This window comes from Elephas maximus, chromosome 3 (genome assembly GCF_024166365.1).
Source record: "Elephas maximus indicus isolate mEleMax1 chromosome 3, mEleMax1 primary haplotype, whole genome shotgun sequence".
In the NCBI taxonomy this organism is placed as follows: domain Eukaryota; kingdom Metazoa; phylum Chordata; class Mammalia; order Proboscidea; family Elephantidae; genus Elephas; species Elephas maximus.
This window is the reverse complement of record NC_064821.1, coordinates 106,504,384-106,518,529: the sequence shown is the minus strand read 5'-3', so window position 1 is coordinate 106,518,529 and position 14,146 is coordinate 106,504,384. Positions and strand designations below refer to the sequence as shown.

General features: G+C 39.7%; 1 protein-coding gene across 5 annotated transcripts in view; it reads right to left on the bottom strand.

Annotated features, from left to right (window-relative positions):
• NFIA (nuclear factor I A) overlaps positions 1 to 14,146 on the bottom strand; it is a 415,535-nt gene that overhangs the window by 116,271 nt on the left and 285,118 nt on the right. The window lies entirely within an intron of this gene.

Here is a 14,146-nt window from a genome sequence, read left to right as displayed (position 1 = left end):
TTTTGCATTTATATGGTAAACTTATCCAAAATAATCGGTCATGAATTCTGACCTCAAGAGAATGTTGACAAAGACAGTCTACACCAGAAAGACATATTTTTCTTAGAATGTACCTTTCATCTTTTTGTAACAGTAAATTGTCACCAAGGTTACAACATTCCTGGATGCTTTTAACAAACATACCTCCGTGTTTTAGTCTTAAAATTTCTTGAATGACCAGCCAAAACATTCCCTAAACTTTGTCTGATCTTGATAGCAACCACTCATCTGTATTTTGGAATTCTGTTCTCAACTTTGTTGAGAGCAAGTTCATCCTTCTAAGGCATCCATTCCCAATTCCTTGTAATGAGAAATGTGTGATTTCTCCTTACTTGAATCACCTCAGTAGCCTGCATACACTTTAATATTCGTCCTACCTCGTAATCGAAGGCAGAGATTCTCAACCTCAAACTGTGGTCCCTAAGCTATAGTTTTTATAAATAAAGTTTTATTTGAACATAGCCAGACCCATTCTTTTACATATTAGCTATGCCTGCTTTCGCACTGTAACAGCAGAGTTATACCTACAACAGAGACCATATGGCCCACAAAGCTGAAAATGTTTACTATCTGTTCCTTTATGGAAAATGTGAGCCAACCTCTGATTTAAGGGATTGTCAAAGATAATTTTGACTATATGTGATTTTGAGAGCTGACCCTGTATGAGATATGATTCCCTATGTTTTTATGCCCTACAACCTCTATATGCCTTGTTTTTGGTAGCTTAATACATATTTTTGAATGAATAAATAATATCTATCAGTCTTATGGGAACTCTGGTGGAAAAATGGTTAAGTGCTATGGTTGCTAACCAAAAGGTCGGCAGTTCGAATCCACCAGGCACTCTTTGGAAACCCTATGGGGCACTTCTACTCTGTCCTATAGGGTCGCTATGAGTTGGAATCGACTTGACCACAATGGGTTTGGTCTTGGTTTTAGATCAATCTTATAAAACAACACCACATTAAAACTAGTAGTACAACTCTGTTAGTACACATAATCCCTTCTTTTGAAAAATTATGCAGAAGTAAGAAAAAGAGATGCACTTATTACTGCACTGAGGCACTGGTTTGAGTCTTCAGTTCATATAAGTGGATATATAAATTAAAATGTCCCTGGGTGGTGCAAACATTAATGCACTTGGCTGCAAACCGAAAAGTTGGAGGTTCAAGTCCACCCGTTGGCACCTTGGAAGTAAGGCCTGTCACCTTGGAAGTAAGGCCTGTCAACCAACTTCCAAAAAATCAGCTTTTGAAAACACTATGAACCACAGTTCTACTTTGACACACATGGTGTTGCCATGAATTGGAGTTGACCTGACAGCAACTTTAAAAAAAAAAAATTTATAACAAGAAAGAATAACTAATAATATCATAAGCTGGGACTTTTCAGTCATTCAACAAATGGTTACTGAGAGTCTGCTGTTGCCAAGTACTGTGCCGGGTACAGGGACTTAGGAGAAACACATAGAAGTGGGCTATATAATCCGGTTGAGAAAGAAAGATTTGAAGGTACAAAGGGGCCTCAGAAAATGAGATGCCTGGGGTAAATGTTAAAAGGACAAGTGGGAATTACTCAGTTAAAGGCACAGAGGCATTCTAGGGAGAGGGAACAGCATGTATAAAGGTAAGGAGCATAAAATGTTAACTAAACTTCTGACTATTTGGTATGATGTAGTTTACAACACATGAGGAAAAGGTCAGGTCATGGACAGTCTGGTAGGTTTCCTTAAGGAACATGAATTTGAACCAAGCAGAATACCAAGTTTATAAGCTATTAAAGCACTTACCACACTCCATTATGCTTGGAGTTATATCGCCAGAATCTAACATATTCTATGACCCAGGAGGCAGTCAATAAGCATTGGTCAAATGGAGTTGACTGTTATATTGAGTTTTATTCACTAGTCAAAAGAGAACCAACAAGGTGTGGGAATGCCATGATCAGATTTGCATTCACAATCTACAACAATCACTCTGTCATGAGAGCCTGCACGGTTGGGTGGCAGTTGAAGAATATAATCAGTAAAACCAAAGACACCACTAGAGTCACCTAAATAAGATAAAATGGGGCGGGTCTAAACTCAAGGGATAGGAAGGAGAAGGCTGATGTAAATTATGTGGGAGTCAGAATCAAGAAAATGTGCTGACTACTTGAATGTGGTAGTAAGAGGGAGAGGAAGCCTGGGATGAATTCCCAGTTTAATGCTTGGTAAACTGGGTGAACTGTGGTTATCATAAGGGAATTACAGAATAAAGGAAGGTATGAGGGGATACAATAATTTGCTAAGAGTATTTAGCTGTTTGATTAATAGCAATGACTATATCTCAACCGTAACTATCATTATGTAAAAACAGTCACTGCTAAGAAATAGAAAACTCTGAAATTAACATATACTTTTTGAAATTCAAACATCTCTCAATGACAGGTTCCAATGGTGGAAAAGGTCTTTAGTTCAAAAACAACATTTGACAACAAATGCAAACTGGGTTCTGATGAGTAATTTTGCTAGTCATTCCCTAAATTGCTTTTTTATTAACCATACTTACATAATTTCCCCTTTTATTCTATGATATTTTAAATATGAAATTGGCCATGGAGGAGGGGGGGAAGACTACTCAAACATGGGTCCGGATCACCCATCACTCTTCTCAGCCCGGCATATACTTGTTCTTAGCTGCTGTATACTCAGCCGCTGACTCATAGCAACCCCATACACAAGGGAACCAAATGCTGCCCAGTCCTGTGACATCCTCGTGATCAGTTGAGCAATGGGCCATTACAATCCACAGGGTTTTCACTGACTGACTTTCACAAGTAGATCGCCAGACCTTTCTTTCTAATCTGGCATATAACTGTTGTTGTACGCAGTCGAGCTGATTCCAATAGATACTTACTAAAGCTTCGTGCTTTAAGGAAGCTTAGAAATGCAAGCCTCTCATTAATAAAGAAGAGTGATACACGCTAATCAGTGTCAAAGGTCTGGATTTAGATTTCCCTGCAAGTTTCAGAAGGGAGTTGTGGCCTCAGCTGGACTGAGCAGCTGCTTCATTCCTGTGCCTCTCAGCACGCCCTCACTGCCTTACTCTTGGAACAAGAGGGAGATGAGCGAGAGGTGAGAGGGGCTTGAACTGGACTGAGAGAAGACTTCTGACGCACTCCATAGGCTCTCCTCTACCCAACAGGAAGCACTCAGATGTATTTATATGTAACACTTTAGCTGTAATCTATCCTGGAAAAAATGTTTGTTTTTGTTTTTTAAAAAAACGTGAAGAAAACTTTTACATATTTTATAAAACTAAAAAAAAGGGAAGGAAAGAAAGAAAGGAAGGAAAGGTAGGAAGTGAGAAAGGAAGGGAGAGGGAGGGAGGGAAGAAGGAAGGAAGGGGGAAGGGAGGAAAGAGGAGCTAGGGAAAAATCATGCGGAGAAAGCATTTGCCTGGATTATCTTTTTAAATTGTCAAAATAGGTGAAGGAAGAAAACTACATGTGTAAATATGGTATGCCCACCTCTCAGAGAGATTAAAAAGTAATTAAGCCCACCAAAACATTTCTTAGTGTGCCCATATTCACTTCTTGTGAACCACTTGGTACACTGTAATTGTAATGTATTAAACAGCACTGAGTGGCCTGCCAGCAAGGTGCTACTTCCCAAAGTGCCCGTTGGACTTCCGGTGAGTCATTTCAAGGCTTGGCACACTGGTTATGTGTGTCCTGAATTTAAAAAAATCACAGTTTCTGAAATGAGAATGGGTTTCACAACCTGGATTAAATAATCCTAATAATGCACACATCTAAACTCTGCCTTCTTCAAAAGAGTCTTGTAAGGAAACATCCCCCTGTAATACATCTGTATGCGTGTATTACGTGGAGGGTCAGCCTGTTGGAATGGACTCTGATTCAGTGATACTGTTATGGACAAAGAAAAAGCCTCATACCTGAGGGTTTGGGGCACAGTCCAAATGTCACTAAAATGGATTAGGTTTTTCTCAATGTCTATACTGTGGAGAATAGGAAGATCCTTTGACAGATAACTAAGAAATCAAATGGTGGAATTTAGAGAACTTTTGAGTACCTATGCACCTACATGTTTTGATAAGTACTTTATTTATTCTACCTAATTTAATCCTCAAAAAAAAAAAAAAAAACTTCTCAGGAAAGTACATTTTCTAGATGACAAGAACAAAGTCCTGGAATGAGGTTAAATAACTTGTCCTGGATTACAAAAAGACAAGAAAGAGGTACAGGCAGGATTAAACTTTAAGGATGCCTGACCTTGAAACCCATGCTTTTTCTATTATACCACACTGACTCTCATATACAATATTTGCCTCAAACTTGATATTTTGAAAATGGTATTTGGTGTCTTTGCCCCCGTAAAGTTTACAGTCTAATGAAATTATATAACAATACCTGATACTACATCTAACTCAATGCCAAGTATGTTAAATCTCATAGGAGAAATGCAGACAATGTGTTAGGAAAGTTCTAAGGAATAAGAGATCATACTGGCTTATGGGGTCAGAAAAAAGGTTTGATTCTACACAGAATTGCCACTTAAGCTGAGCCTTCAAGGATGGTTAGGATTTAGAGGGGCAGAGCGGAGAGGGTTCCTAGGCAAATGACAAAGCAGGTACCTAAGTTTGGATGTAGGAAGTGAAGTCAATGATCTCTTAGATCCATGACAGATTCTGAGTAGAGCAGTGATATGGTAATTGTTGAATCTCAGGAACATTAATACGGCAACAGTATATGGAAAAGAAGACAGAAAAAGAATTGATGCATGTGAGCGTAGTGTTGACAGACAATCTTGATTATACAATGGACGGCCAAAGGAACAAATCACTCTTAGAGGCAATACAACCTGAATGCCCCTTAGAAGGGAGGATGGTGAGACTCAGGCTCACTTACTTTGGCCACATCATCAGGAAAGGCCAATCGTTAGAAAAGGACATCATGTTTGGTAAAGTAGAGGGCCAACGTAAATAGGGAAACTCTCAATGAGGTGAAGTGTCACGATAAGTGCAACAATGCACTCTATCATACCAACAATTACGAAGATGGTGCAGGATCGGGCAACCTTTTGTTCTGTCATACACACAGCTGTTACACATGAGTCAGAGCTGATTCGACAGTAACTGACAACAACACACAGAATGCACTAAAGGAGGCCAAGACCCTGGAGGTGGAGAAATCAGTTGGAAAGTTGATGCAGGAGTCCTGGCAAGAGAGACTGGGGGCCTAAACTATGCCGTCAGAAAACAACACAGAGTTTTCACGATGGAGCTATGTCAACTCTTTTAGGATAGTAAACAAGCATTTAAGACCCATTTCAAATTGTGCACTACGAAAGGGCACAAATAAGCAAATGATATTCTTCTAATTGAGTACTGACAAGATATATATAGCACAAAACACTTCTTAGTTAATAATGGATTAAGTCCTTTTTGCAAATTAGAAAACTAAAAGTTAACAATGGTTAAATGACTTGTCCAATGTCACTTAAGTTCTGGTCTGCCCAAGATGCCATGTTGGGCTTCTGGGGTGTTGCAGAGATTACATAGCCACTGCCGACCAAACATGAGGATGTTAATGAAAGATGCAATCAACTACAACACTTCCTGTCTGTTCCACATATGGTGAAACCTGACTTCACTCCATTTGTACTTTATCATTCTTTAATCGTCTCACATGTAACACTTTTCTCCCCAACTAGACTGAGTGTATACTGAGGACTGTAAAGACAGACATCGTGGAGCGTAGAAAGAATGCTGGTATGGGACTGGGTGAGATTGCTTGGAGCCCCAGCCCTGCCACTAACCACCTGAGTAACTTGGTTAAGTCATTTAAACTCTTCGTGCATCCTCATTCTAATAATAAGTACGATTAACAATGAAAAACCACCACTGTGGCCACCCACTACTGCTACCACCACTGCTGCCAACATCATCACCAGCAACATCACAATTACAAGAACTAACATTTACTAAACCAAACAAGGAGTCCCTGGGTGGCACAAATAGATATGTGTTCAATTACTAGCCAAAAATATGGCAGTTCAAACCCATCCAGAGGTGCCTTGGAAGACAGGCTTGGCAATCTACTTCTGAAAGGTTCACATCCTTGAAAACCTTATGTAGCACAGTTCTGTTCTGTAACGCATGGAGTTACATGAGTCAGAATCAGCTTGAAGACAACTAACAACGATAAACATTTATTAAGCACTGTTTATGGGCCAGATGCTGAACTAAGTGCTTTAAGCATCATCATTCCATTTACTTCTCACAATACCACAGGAGGGAACTGAGGCACAAAGAGGTTAAGCAACTTTCCCAGGTCACAGATGTCAGGGGGTTATGCCAGATGACTTAGTGCTACAGAGTCTGGAGCCTTCTTTTGTGTTCCTGAATAGCCCACCATGGTTTTGGGCAGTTGATGATCAAGAAATATGTTTTGAATTAATAAAAGTAAATAATTACCCTTCCTATTTGCCCCCCTAAGGAGCTCTGGTAACACAAATGGTAAGCATTCGGCTGATAACCGAAAGGTTGGCTACTTGAACTCACCCAGCAGTTTCATGGGCCAAAGACCTGGCAATCTGCTTCCGAGGAGATCACAGGAAAGAAAACCCTATGGAGCAGTTCTACTGTGTCACATGGGGCTGCTATGGGTCGGAACTGACTTGATGGCACCCAACAACAACATCTGCCTCCCTAATCTTTAAGTGATGCAAAACGAAACTTAGAAATGCTATAAATATGCACTAAATAGTGAGAACTAGCTCCCCAACTTGCTAAAGGAGTATTGCAATTATTCTAACTGCTTTGAAGTACGTGTGGATTTTTTTTTTTCCAACATAGGAGTTTTCCTCAAAAAGTTAACTTTTGGAAATTATCTCTACAGATGATACTTCTAAGTCATCCATCCTCATCCCCTTCTTTCCTGACTTGAGTAGACTGTAGTCTATGTCACTTCTTAATAAATGGTGTGCTATTAAGGAATCATTATAGTAATGTGGGCTATTGGAAGAAAGGGGTTACTTTAGTAGCCAACCCTCTTAATGACTTGCTCTTCTGTACACATTAGTAGTTGGATAAGGTTGTGGTTATTGAACTTCTGCCATCCACCAGAGACAATCTGCTCAGGCTTGCATTGTTGGAAAGGGAGGATGATGGAAAAAATATTCTATCCAAATTGTCAAGACAGGGCACTGAGTTTACAACTTGTTCAACAGGCATCAGCAGGGAGCATTAATGCAATGATAAGTTGAGTCTAGTGTCTTGCGAATGGCAGATATCCTTTCATAGGCTGTATTCAACAGAGTTCAACAAATATTTACTGAGCACTTTCCGTGTGCCAGGCACTGTCCTAGATGCTTGAGATACATCAGTCAACAAGATATCCAAAAATCTCTGCCCTTGTGGGGCTTACATTTTAAAGATTACCCACTATTGTTGTGTTTTCCTCAAATTAGCTTGGCAACTAAAGAATATGAAATAAAGACCAACTGTTGTTGTTAGCTGCCATCAAGTCAGCCCTCAACTCATGGCAACCCCATGGGTTCCAGAGTAGAACTGCTCCATAGGGTTTTCTTGGCTGTAATCTTTGCAGAAACAGTTTGCCAGGCCTTTCTTCTGTGGAGCTGCTGGGTGAATTTGAACTGCCAACCTTTAGGTCAGCAACTGATCGCAAACTGCTTATGCCACCCAGGCTTCCATAATGACTAACACCCACCCATTGCTGTTGAGTCAATTCCAACTCACAGCAACCCTGCAGGACAGAGTAGAACTGCCCTGTAGGGTTTCCAAGGCCATAAATCTTTATAGAAGCATATTGCCACATCTTTCTCCCGTGGAGCAGCTGCCAGGTTCGAACCACCGACCTTTTGGTTCACAGCCAAGAGTTTTAACCACTGTACCACCAGGGCTCCTTTAATGACCAATGCGGGGGAAAAAATTGCCATCCAGTCGATTCCAACTCATAGCAACCCTACAGGACAGAGTAGAACTGCCCCATAGTGTTTCCAAGGAGCGGCTCAAGGATTCAAATGCTGACTTTTTGGTTAGCAGCCGTAGTTCTTAGCCACTGTGCCACCAGGGCTCCAATGACCAATAGGTCCCCCCAAAAACGCTATCAGGGTTTACCATTCAATTTCCAGTTTATAAAAGAACTATGAAAACAAATAAAGGTATATTTCTCTTCAGAATAAACAAGCTCATATACTCACTGCAACTTTAGGAACTTGTACTTTAAGACTGGGGGGAAAAAAAGTCCAACAACAGCACACAGTTCTAAGGGCCCAGCACAATTTCGTGTTGTTTTGCATTCTAGTAGCAAAGATCTTGCAAGAAAGTCCATGTCACTGGCACAAAAGGAGTGAACATGGGAAAATACTTGTTCTTCTTTCTATCAAAGACACAGTTGTAAAACGCACAATGCTAGGAAAACTCAAGCAAATCTGGAATCATCGTTAAAGGGAATTAACTTGGAAAGTAATTTATGGCACAAAAATTCAACTCCTTTGTTATCTTCCTTTCATCATAATATGCTTCCTGAACACTGCCTATGAGAGAGGGCTTTTAGAGAGAAAAAAGTAAGTATAGTAAAATTAACTCATTTTATCAATTTGTGCTCTCTGCCAGAGTTTCCTGACTGTGGCTACGCTACGAGAGGCTGTAAAACTGATGAATTTGCATGGAAAAAGAAACCAGTGTAAGTAATTTGTGTAAGAGGTAACAGGGACGTAGACTGCTATAATTCAGACACCCTGCAGATAGCAGACTGCTGCAGCGTGAGCAGTTATGGGTTAGAAAAATGACCACACTGCAGTCAGTCTGACTTGAATGGAAATCAATCATAAAGGTACTTTCTCTGCAGCTTCTATGCCACAGTCTTCAGCAACTCCTTTGCCAAGAGGATTTCTGGTTTGCAAACCCTGTGCTGATCTCCTTCTTCTACTCTTCCTCTCTAAAAGGTCTGACCAAAGGCAGGCTAGGAAGATGGTTTTCCAAACAGGGATATGAAAGAAAGGTACTGCACTAAAACAGGGATTTCCCTCTATGTGAAAATGAACTTCCCCACTCTTATAAGATATAAGCATTACTTTTTATGAAAACAGTCATAGGTGCCGAAAGTCGGTAGAATGTTTTTAACCCCATCAAGGACATTTGCTAACACAGATGAAGCCCTGTTTTACACCTCCCTAAAATTTTTTTATTTTTATTTTTTAATGTATGGTGCCAAGTTAAAGGGATATGCATGTTTGTGGTGGCCGAATGGTAGAGGGAGGTGAATAGAGGAATTTTTATTTCTCAAAAAAAGTGCTTCCTTTCTACTAACCTAGGAACTATCCACTGACACCTTTTTCTGCCCCACCCCAAATCATGAAGCTGGTTTATCTTAGATAATTATTATAAGCTCGATTTGTAAATTAAGTGTATTCAGGAACTTTGTTGTTATAAAGTCTTGGATCTCAAGAAACATATATAAACTCTATATAGGAAATAACTGTGTCCTAGAAAAAAAAAAAATTTATTTGTGTATCCCCCTCAGCACAGAGCACAGGAGCCTTCATATATTACACACGCAATAGATCTTTATTGACTAGAATTGAAACTATAAGACCATGTCAATGAAAAGCTTGAGAACTAATACTTATTGACCAATTATTATGTGCCAGGCAATGTGAATTATCTAATTTAATCTTCATAGTATCCCTGTGAAATACATAGTTGTATTACATTTTTTATTACATTTATGGAGGCTGGTTCAAATGGTTAACATGCTCAGCTGCCAACTGAAAGGCTGGCAGTTTGAGTTTACCCAGAGGCACCTCGGAAGAAAGGCCTGGCAATATGTCTCAGAAAAATCTGTCATCAGAAACCCTTTGGGACACAGTTTTACTCTAACTCATAGGAGGTCGCCATAAGTCAGAACCAACTTGACAACTGATTTTACTATTATTACATTTACAAATGAGAGAACTTAGCTGTGAGGTTAAGTAACAACTAAATAAATGACAGACATCTCTAGAGTTCTGCCCCATGAAGCAGGGGTAAAACCCATATTTCTAATCTCCCTGTCTTTCCTTCGTACCATTCTTTGCCCCAAGAGATGATCCTCAGTTACTGGGAAGATGAATTTAACAAGGCTTTTATAAAATAAAAATAATTACCGCCTCCACTTAGCTGGCAAAGCTTCTGTCTCATCTTCCTCCTTCTCACTTCTTTGTTTGTACAGGTCTTTTACATTATGAGTGTCAGCCAGCATTTCCCTGGATGAAGGGCCCTAACACTTGGTGTAACAGGGCAGTCCACGGAGGGGTTAGCAATGCTGACTGATCTCCTCCTGCATTAGTGGCTTCTGCCTTTGGGGCTGAAATTGATTTTCTGCATTTTAGAGTATCATCTCGTCTTAGCTTTTGGTTCAGGTCAAATGTGGCACCCGTTTAATATATGATACAGCCTCAGCCATGGGACTAAGTCTTCCCTGACAAGAAATGGATTTGATGGACTAAGGGATCTTTTCACCACATCGATCTATAAACTAGGGAAGGGCTTCTAGACATAAGCCCCTTAACCTAGAGTGTACTGGGACTATCTGACCATTAGCCATTAGAAAACCAAACTATGTCAAAAGAGTCCAATCCCAACAACCTACTACTAATCCAGCTGTTTACAACAACAGTTTTCAATAGTCTCACCAAGAACTGTTTAACTACTCCATCTATTGAAAAATCCTGTGTATGAATATGAACTCATATCAGTCATACACTGGATTAGTTCACTTCCAGTATGTGACTTCATACATGGCTTTGCTGAGTGCTGACTCCACCAATCTCATCCTAGACATGCATAGGAGCTCATCAACACCAGTTTTCCTAAGTAGCAAGAGTTAGCTATTATTATCACAATGGATAATATATTCTAGCCAAAATCTCAGTAACATTTGTGGTCTTATTGTGGGGGTAATATTCAATTTCTGTAGGCTTTTGAAAATCCCAAAAATGTCTTTCAGTTCCCTAATGCTACCTTGTAAGGAACCCTGGTGGAACCGTGGTTAAGTGCTCAGCTGCTAACCAAAAGGTCGGCGGTTAAAACCCACCAGCTGATCTATGCAGAAAGATGTGGCAGTCTGCTTCTGTAAAGATTACAGCCTTGGAAACCCTATGGGGCAGTTCTACTCCATCCTATAGGGTGGCTATGAATCAGAATTGACTTGACGACAATGAGTCAATGTTGCCTACTGGAAGTAAATATCTGCTCTTAAAAAAAATTGAGGCTCATGAGTATATAAATAAAGGATTACTAACAACTGCATGGTCACTAATGAGCCCCAGCAAGCTGTAGTTACTCATAGAGAATTCTTTGTTCATAAAATAGGCAAAAGGGAATTTAAAAAAAAAACAATAGAACTAAGCACTATTTTCACAAACACTGATACAAATAGCCCAGGCGTGGCAGGCCACATAAAAAGTTGTTAATATGCCTGCATTAGGCTGAGAATTTTAGAGCATCTTGTCATCCATCAGACACTGTGGGAGAGCAATTTTCAGAATAATGCAGAAAAAATAGGCTTCGTTTAAATTGAGAAACAAGTTTTCTCGCTTCCTAAAAACAAAACAAAATAAAAAACCCATTGCCGTTCGAGTCGATTCTGTAAAGCAGATGAATTTGATCTAGTATCAGCAGGCTCCTAATTCTATCAGAATTACTAACTCTAAAGGGTCCACTAGACTGGTTCTTCTCATAAACTGATTCTTAGAACATGAATTCTAATATTGGCCCTTCTTCATTTATAAATAAATATACACACACACTTAGATATTTTAAAATAAATTCGCTGAGACTGTGGTGAGTTTATAGATCAGCTCTGAGCATATGGCTGGAAGATCAGGGACAGAGGTTTTGCTCGATAAAAATCAGAATAGTGACCATTGCTGAGCATCTACTATATGGTAGGCACTCATCATTCTCTCACTGAATCCTGATATCGCTCTTTAGAGGTATTACGATTTCCAACATTCTGACTTAGACCTGGCACACAGTTCGTGCTTAATAAATATTTTTTGATTGAATAAATGATTGCTATTTATAAGGCGAACACAGCAGAGAGGGGCGAAATATTGCCTAGAGTCATATAGTTAATATATGGCAGAGCTTGGTAGTCCAGTTCTACTATCCTGGACTATTTCATGATTCCACACTACCATCCTAAACGTAGATTTTATGTAATATATTATACATGGGAAATAGAACCAGTGAGTCATCTAGAAAAGATTAGAAATAGATGAGCACACAAAGAGACATGACAAGAAATGAGTATGTACATCAAAGTATTACAGATTCTGCTTCCCCCTTCCGTATGATAGTTTAGCATAAGAGTGCTCATAAAAAACCAAAATCAAACCCGCTGCCATCGAGTCGATCCTGACTCATAGCAACCCTACAGGACACAGTAGAGCTGCCCTGTACAGTTTCCAAGGAGCGCTTGGTCGTTTCCAACTGCAGACCTTTCGGTTAGCAGCCTTAGCTCTTAACCACTATGCCACCAGGGTTTCCAGAGCGTTCATAGGCTGGCAAACTTAGTAGGAGCTTCCACTGAGAGCAGGGAACAAAAGGCACCCAAATCCGGCCATGAGAACTCTCACTGCCTGTTGGAACCAGGGATGTTATAGGAGTGGGAGTATAACTGAAAGGACTGGGCCGTCAGCAGAGCGTTGACTGACGGACCCACTGATGTCATAAGCTTGTTCCTACCACAGTTCTAACTTTAGCCGACAGGGTCCATAACACAACTGCCGGGGCGCATATCAGCCACAAGTACCTGCCCATTTCAGTCTGTAGGGCTGCGTTCGCAGAGGACAGAGTCAGCCTGCGGGTGGGGACACCTCTCGCCTTCCGTGGCTCATTCTTTACTGGGTGAGGAGAGTAGAGAGAAAAAATCATGTTTGGCCACCGGCACTGTGAACCGCCATTCAGAAGAAAGTGCGGTTTGATGAAAATTTCTAATACTGACAGTCCCTTCCATCTGCTGCCAGATTTGCTGTCCAAATATTCACCCCAAATATGTCAAAAAATTAAAAGAAAAAAATTCTACAATAAAACATCCCTCTGAACTAACTCAATTTCAATATTTATTTTGAAAATTTATTGGATTACAGTAGAGGAAACCCACTAAATGAAGCCAGTCACACTGACATTTTTCTTCCAAAGTGTATGGCAGTATTATTATTTTATCTTTCTATGAGGGGTTGATTAAAACTAGGAAATGAAACATTTGCAATGTTCTAATATATTTAGGATAAGGTGGCAAAATGAAATAATCTATAGGACCAATCAACATTTTCTATTCCATAACTTAACATATATATATTTTTTAAAGAAACTGCATTTTGGAGACAGACAGACATGATTTTTTTTAAAGGGACTCCCATTCTTTTGTCTGCTCCACACCATAGCCTCACTCTAGAAGAGATTCCATTGACTTCTACAGATATAAAATGTGTGATGCTCATTTTAAAATTACTAGTACAGCCTGCTATTGACCATCTAATTATGCCGAGTTCCATTTATAAACATAGCTAACCACTAAGTTTATGGAGACTTTTTGTGCTGCTTTAATAGGATATTGATCGAGAGCATAGTTTGAGTGGACTGCCATTGAATTGTGTGATGGCAAACAAAAGGCAAGGTCACAGTAACTGTTCGTGCTAGGGCTGCAGTCTATTTTTTATTATAATCTTTTTGTTTCTTCCTTTAATGCTCAAGCCCCAATGATTCCTTTCAAAAGAAGAGCTTGCTCAAGAATATGACCCATTTTTAAAATTAATTTCCATGCAATGATCATAGCTAACCTATTTCTTAACAGAGAAGAACCAAAAGACCACTTGTTTAGAAAACAAAGTTTCAAATCTATTCCACTTTAAGAAAGGTCTACAGTCCTGCAAATATTCAAATGGCACCCCAAATGACTAGATGTCTGAAATCTCTTATCCTAGACCAATCTCCTCCTTTGCCTTTCTCTGCAAAAACGTTTTGTAGTTTCAAGTTTGGGCTTGTCCCTACCAAAGAGCTGCATTTTCTTATTGTACCTTGTGGCTGAGTTC